The following is an 8,201-nucleotide window of genomic DNA, read 5'->3' on the forward strand; positions in this document are numbered from 1 at the left end:
TATACTCAGTGTAAAATTAATAAGTAATATTAATTAACTACATGTACTTACTATATGGTTAGGGTTTGGCTTAGGGTTATTATTATTATAATAGTAAGTACATGTAACGTGTAACAAGGACACCTTAAAATAAAGTGTTACATTATTTTTAATTAAATAAATGCACCTAAATGTATAGACAAAGCCTTGGTAAGAGACTTCTTTTAAAAACATTGAAAAGTCTTACCAACCCAAAACTTTTGAACTTATACAAACTGTAGAGTTTTTATATTGTATGTATTTTGTACGTAATGGTCTATCTTGATGTCAAAACTTTACTTTTAACAGGATAAGTCATACAAAAACTTTCAAACTTGTATGACTTTCTTTCCTGTTTTAATGCAGGATGTTCAATGCCGTTTTCAACACAATGAAACTGAATGGCAACCATGTCTGTCTAGCTTCAAAATGTATCATAAAAGTACCATAAAAATAGTCAGAACATCTGTTATGTGCATATTCAAATTGGAGAGTTATGAGATAACCAGTGACATTTGGCACCATGGACATCAAACCAGGCTCCAAACATTTGAATGTACACAAATGGATATTCAAATATTCATTTTTAGGTAAACTATTACCTACAAAAGAATTAGAAATAGTTTTATATGAAGCATAACATGTCACACTACAGGACAAGGCTATCACTGCTTGAAATTTCATGTCAGCTACTCACAAGTATATTACCGTCTGCTCACTCTGCGCACCAAGTAATCCAGGTTTCACCAAGCCCGTCCACAGTAATTTAAAGCACACAGCAGACTAGTCTCCTCGCAGAAATAAATGGCACTCGAGTCAGTGACCCTGATCCAAACCCAGCTTCATTACACGCTCACTGAACATGGGCCCTTCTCACCTCCTCCTCAGTCTGGACTCGCATGTCGAGCGGAACATGTCTGATAATGACGGCTACCAGTCAGTCATTCAGCTACGCTCTGCCGCAATGATCTCTGGACCTTAAATGTGCCTGTAGTGAACAGAATTTGAATTATTTGGGGTATAAATGGCTGTCTATTATCTGTGTGTGACGGTGTGTGTATTGATGGCCTGTGGCTCGTGGTATACGTCACACTTTAGCATGTGGTAATGACAGTCCTTGGGCCACAGAGTCTCATTAAGAGTGGACACACACATACACTCACACACTCCACTAGAGGTTATGAAGAGGGCCAGCACACTCTGAAATTGTTCTGTAAATAAGCACAGCTGAATATCTACAACCCCGACCACTGGATTCCCCTCTGGGATAGTGCAAATCTTATGTCAGACTTCAGCTGCCAGCATTTATTGGCTTGATTTGTCATTTTGCTGATGATATAGTTATAGTACAGATTGAGATATTTGTCTGTACGGTATATCGGCTCCAGCCGGGGTTGACTGTGATGATTGTACTGTGTTATTGTGAGTGTTCATGGTGCCTACGACTAACAAATGACTCACAGTGTGTGTATGTTTTAAATGCTATTTTGTGGCATTTTGACACTTTTATGTAGAGAAACTGTACAGAGGTGACAGGAAATGGGAAATGATGCAGAGAGAAGGTGAGTGGGACCATTATACATCACAAGCTGAAACCGAACTCCCATGTGAGCTGCTCTAATGTTCAAGTTTGTAACATATGCACAGTGAATAATATCCAATATTAATTTGAACAGGAAACGGGTGTAGCAACTAACTACATTTTAAGTTTTTGGAAACTACTTTTTGCAAGTTTTTTGGACACTGAAAGAAAAAAAAGAAAAAGAAAAAAAATGACCACATAAAAAACAATAATGATTTTATGCAACATTTAACAGACAACTGGTCAAAATAAATAAATAAATAATGTACAAAAGAAATGGTTTAGCAACAAGACAAACATAGATATTAATATTTAAGTAATCTGAGGTCATTTTCAATATAGCCGAGAACTGATATGCAATATGGTGCCATTTGTCTTGAGTTGTGATCACAGTAGAAAAATTGTGGCAAAATTTTGCAGGTAAAAAAAACTGTCTGTTATAAGTGTAACAATGTATGAGGCAGCTTTCTGTTGGTCAATGCACCAAATGTGTATGTCCAACTTGAACCATTTGAGAAAAATTACTGGTAACTAAAATTACTGGATTTCGCTGGTGAATATTTGTTGAACAGTGGTAAATGTCACCACGCTTTTGGTATGAACCAAAGAGTGTGATCTGTAATGTGAGAATGAGTCAGATGAACGTTCTGACATGCAGCATTGACATGGATGAACTGGTGGGTGAATTCATTGGCTTCGTTTTACGTTTTCTTGTTTTTCCACCACCATTACTTTGCCTTACTGATTGTTAGATAAATATTAACATAAATATGGAGGATGAGCGAAAAGTCAGATGGTAGAAGAAAACAGATGATATACGTGGTGAGATAACTCGTATATTGAAAATGATGAATATTATTAAATATCTAACCTCTGCATGCTCACCAATCGAAATAGAGTATTGAAGAGCGCTGTATAATATGACTAAATAGAAAACACTGCTAACCGATTTTATATTATTTCGATATTTATATTCTTGAGCCATATTTACAGTATATTCTTAAGCAAATTAGGCTTTATATTGTGTCCTCTCAGTTTTCAGATCATTCCTAATATTGTACATTTTAATCATATAGATCTATTGAGATGTTATTTCCCCCCCAAATTAGAGTGTGAACAGGTAGTGAATGCACAATGGGCAGTACTACAAAATCCAGCAGTTAGCAAACAAATCCTGAAACTATTTAGCATTACTGTCTTGTCAGAATATTTAAAATGATTTAAAGCTTGTGTATTTGCACAGTGTGTGGATTCTGGTTTGCGTTTTGCACATCTAAAGCTGCACTGGATGTTTTCCGAGTCCCAAGAAACACTCGAGACCAGAGCACGGACACACGGCTCACCAATAAAACACCAACACTCTAGAGGTGAGAGAGAAAGAGAAAAGCGTCTCTGCCTTTCAGTTTGCCTGAGGGAATGCTATCCACTCCATTTTTACATGAAAGACCTTTTCTGTTTTTGTGATTGAGGGCATCGGGATGGCCTGGGGGAAGAGAGTTTGTAGGGGAGCGTTGTAGAATTGGGGGTGTGTTGGATGGTAATTCGCACGGAACAGCAAAATCCAATCATCCCGGTCAGTCAAAGCGCTGAGCACACAAAAAGCTGCCGTTCTCGTCCATACAAACATGTGCGCTCTTCGGGTGGATATGAATCTGCTTATTCGCGGTTGATTGAAGACAATGGTGCACGCCGCAGATAAGATTCGCTTGGTCTCCTCGGACAGAGAAAATAACTATTACCCACCCACCTCGACCACCTCGAAAACATACACACGTCCCAAACGTCCCACACTCAAGCAATGAACACAGATAAGCAAATGTCATGTCGTTCTTGAGTTAACCCGCATTCATAGCAGTCGCCGTCACTTTCGTAATCAAAATCAATAACGGCCCAAGGGCCATGAAGGAAATAAAAAAATAAAACAAGCTAATAAGCAGATGCTAATGAGCCCCAGAGAAAGGTCAAGTCTAAACAAAAGATTTTCCTCCTTATAAATATTTAACTATGATTAGTATTACAGGAACAGGTAATTAAGCCATCAGGCATCAGGGCCGGCTACCTCTGATTGGGCTCTCATTTAAGATTAGTTCACTTGAGTGAAGGACCCCTCAACAGCCCCTAATGGGCTTCTTTTGTTTGTGAAGATGTCCAATGAAAAAAACAAACCATACGCATAAACAACACCAATGACTTCTGTCCTGCAGATAACAGGAGGCAATGAATGTAAAAGAGCTATTTAAAAGATATGACTTGTAATTATATGGGTATTTGCATATGATGATATTTGGTTTTTAAAAAATAGAGCTTCTGAAGGAAGAAAGGAATGAGATCTGAAATAGAAATGGCTGTACACTGTATGCACAAGGGGCATCCCGCTTTGTGCCTGACAGGCTGATCAGCTTTACAGGCTCATATGGTAAGGGTTAGCAGTAGGTCAGGCACAAAGCAGGACACCAATGGGCTTTAGTATAAAGGCAGCATATATGACAACCCAACATGCACTAGGTGAAATCCACTTGACAGATATATTATAAGAAAACAGGAAAACGAATGCGGAGAGATTCAGAAGTGACAGCTGTGCAGACTTATTCAAACTCCGATTTTTGCTAAATACATATAAATGTGTGGATTTTGAAAGCATAGTTGAATAATTAATTAATGAGTCACAGTCACATAGATACATCAGAATAAATTAGAATACAAATTATTTTTATCAGTGTTGTTATTGTTACCTTCATCTAAAATTAACTACTTCAATTGAAATAACACAAAAAATTGAACGAAACGTAACAATTGATTAATTGGCAACTAAGTTGAAGTTGAAATAATGTAAACTAAAACTGAAACAAAAACACAGCTAAACATAAATTTTAAATGATTTAAAGTAAAATATAATAAAATGCAAATAAAAGTTACAAAAACAAAACTACAACTTAAAAAAAGCAAACTGATAAAAAATATAAAAATAAGCGTACAAATAAATCTAAAAATAAGCTAATTCAAAAATATTAATTGTTCTAATAAATGTTTTTAATAAATTATTTTATATAATTTTTCATAATAAATTACAAGTATATAATTAAAAGTATATAAACATTAGACTACAATTTCAGATTGAATGATTACAGGACTATAGGTTATGATAACTAATGAGGATGAAAATATAACCTATATATTATGATAATGAATAATGAATATGTATAAAGCTATAAAGCTACTTGACTGCTTTAAAAAACCTCTTTATTAAAAAAAATATTAATGCACGATTAGTAAGAGCATAAGCATTCAATAAATGTGTTGAAATTAGATTTAGTGCCATCTATGGTCAACAGAACAGCCACGAGGAAGGGTCAAGAGGACCCCCCTTCACCTGGAGCTGACACATATATGCCGTTTATGTGTGCAGGTCAGTCCACGAGGATGGCTGTATGTTATCGTTCTTGTGCTATAACACACACACACACACACACACACACACACACAAAAGCAGGTGTGTGTGCAAGCTCATCATAAAGGGAGCAGTTCTTGGAATCCCAGCGCTCTTAGCAGGAGGATGTGAAGGAGCTTTAACACGTCTAACAGAAATTACACAGCTTTGCAGGTGAGTCAAGATGGAGACGGGTTTATTCTTCTCCACACATTCCCTTGGTGGAATCTCCCAACCTCGAGACACAAACCAATAAAAGCGGACAAGAAAGCAGTCATATACCAAGCGATAATGCTCCCGCCTGCGTATGTGTGTGTGTGCAGAGGAAAAAGAGCAAACGATTCTCTTGAGACAGACACTTGACATTTGTTGAATCAGACAATATATTCAGAATGTGTGACCGAAAAAAAGAGAGAAATTAATCACTTTTATCTTTTCTCATTCCAATCTCTCATTATGCCAAGTTTATCAACCAGTTCCGGTCTGGTGTGACTCTGTAAGCTTGTTTAATAGAAGCATATCTCTCCCCTTCCCATGCCACGCAACTAAAAAAAGGGGGTTGTGTAGGATTAGGGCAGGGAAGAGGACATTACTGCCTTGTAAAAGGGACTGAAGACATTTCAGCGCTCCTCAGAGGGAGGGATGAACAGCAGAGAGTACATGAGCGGGAGGGGGGCAGATACACTAGCAGAGGAAAACATTCAAATCCCCTCAAAGGAAAACCAGTTTTCCAGTCTCACAGTAAAAGGGATTGAGAGTTCACACATGGATAGGTTTATGTTCAGTACACTCTGCCTACAAAACAGCAGCTCAGAGAGAGAAAAGTATATGTATACTGAACGCTTGAGTCAGTGTGCACCTGTGGATCACTGACATTTACACACTGGCTCTACCTGCAAATTACCACAAGGAAGCTGAAAGCTTGTTACTTTAAGTCGGCATGCAAATTAAATTCACCCTATCTATGTTCTAAATGCATGGTATTGATCTTATTGTGAACAACACATCTACGCATACATTTCATTTTTAAAAAATGTTTTGATTTTGAAATCTTGTCCTAAAAATGTCAAATCAGGACCTGGTGAAAATGGCAAGACTTCTCTCTGGTGATGCATGCTGGACTTTTCCAATCATTTATTCCAATTAAACCCCGCCCCCTTCCAAGCTCATGTTCATCTACCTCCATTTTAGAGCGCAACACCCACATCTCAAAATCCAATTAGCATGCCTGCTTGGATGCTCATCACAATACAGAAGATCTGTTGCTGCTTCATTGTGACTTTAAAGGTGAGGGCATCATTTTTGTAATTTAGTGACTAGCATAAACAGCATTGCAAAAATAATATCTCCCTGCATCTGTATATGCATACTTTCCTACTATATCGTATGCAAAAATTATATGCCAAAGAAGTATATCCGATTACATAGTATTCGAAACACAGCAGGCGAAAAGAAGCTGTATGACCTACTGCTTTTAGCAAAATTCAGAAGAACTGACGAACACTTTACTATCCCATGAGGCCACGGGAGAGAAGTCGTGAATGCTGGGAGAGCAATGCAACTGGTGTCATAATGGTGGATGGAGTACGTCAAGATTGCATTGATACTACACAAATATATACAATATTTAACAGTCACAAAGTAAGTTCTTCAACTTACACAGCTACTGTTTCCATCCACCCATTCATATTTCCGTCCATCCATCCATCCAATCTCTGTAAGGCCTATAAACCTCGAAATTCCAAGGTTAAAACTTTTTTCAAAACTTTCTTTTTTAAAACAAGCCCATTTTTAATGCTTTACTTTTCTGTACTTTTATTTTCTAACCTTTCCTTTTCTGGTTACATTTTTTTTTTTCTTGAAAGATCAATCCAAGTCAGTTAACTCGACGGCCATATTTGCAACGACTCCAGATAGCAATTTCGAGCATGCAAGACCAACACCTATCTACCTAAATGGGCAAATACTAAAATCTCAGCTGCTGCCCAAATTAAGGTTTAATTAACACATTTCAAATGAGCAGCAAATTCTCACATGAACTGACTCATAAATGTTGTTTTAATGCTCAAATATTCGAAAAAATGTTTATATTTCGGGTTGGTCCAGCCAATGCGGCATAAGCATTCCAAAATGTACATCTCAAGATACTGAACGTTTCTAACAGGAGCTTCCAACAGCAGTTGCAGTGATATGATGACTTAACCAATTGCTGATTGGCCCTTTTATTTAAAGACTAGACTTATTCTGCCAAATTGCATATGCACTTTCTACATTTATGGTAATGAGTGGTTTATATACAGTCTTTAGTTCAAATCTCATTAATTTTTTTTTAATTCGAACTGCATTTCTGTGTCCTGTTTGCTACATCAATCCAAATTAAATCCAAGGAATGAATTTGGAACCTAAAAGGTATTCTTAGTTTAATTCCAAATGATCATGCCATTTCTCCAACAAAAGCACTTTATCAAAAACATTTAAACTTCGGGAACTAGTAAAGTGGAGTAAACTAGCTATTTTTGTATCTTTCCAGTCTTCAGTTCACTTTAGATGAGTTACAGCATTAAGGAAGACAGATTTGTAGCCAAGTAAAGAAAGTTAAACTTCTATCAGCACATGCCACACTCAGGCCTCTGCTGTGACTCCTCCATTTTTCTCCCACTGAAAGGTTCATCCCTCACAAACATGCACCCCGAGACCAGGCACTCACACACCTTCAGCCCACAAGGTCACTCTCCTGTCGCCAAGACAGCAGCACTGAAGCTCATTATCGTGTCCCTAATCTCAGGAGGAAGTATGCATGTCGACTGTAACCTTGGATTCCCTTGATCTCGCACTCTCTTGCAGACACACGCAAACTCATCACTTCTAAAAAGAAAAAAGAGGGTTTTTAAAGATAGCCATACATGGGAGAGAGAAAGAGAGACTGAAAACAAGCAAACACTCTAAATTTTGTTCCAAACACTTAGTAATCGACATTAAGAGCGACACTACTAATTAACACTAACCGAACACAAATTTAAAATGTCAGGAAACATGTCTATCCACACCAAAAGTGCTAAGCTTTGTACCTTATTTACCCCTACAATGTTCATAGTAGAACCTTAAGGGTATATGCTACTACTCTAAGGTACTAAAATTAATCTTTTAATGGTAGATGAGGTACAAAATTGTCGC

The sequence above is a fragment of the Sinocyclocheilus anshuiensis genome, unplaced genomic scaffold, assembly GCF_001515605.1.
Source record: "Sinocyclocheilus anshuiensis isolate Anshui unplaced genomic scaffold, SAMN03320099.WGS_v1.1 scaffold380, whole genome shotgun sequence".
NCBI classification, from domain to species: domain Eukaryota; kingdom Metazoa; phylum Chordata; class Actinopteri; order Cypriniformes; family Cyprinidae; genus Sinocyclocheilus; species Sinocyclocheilus anshuiensis.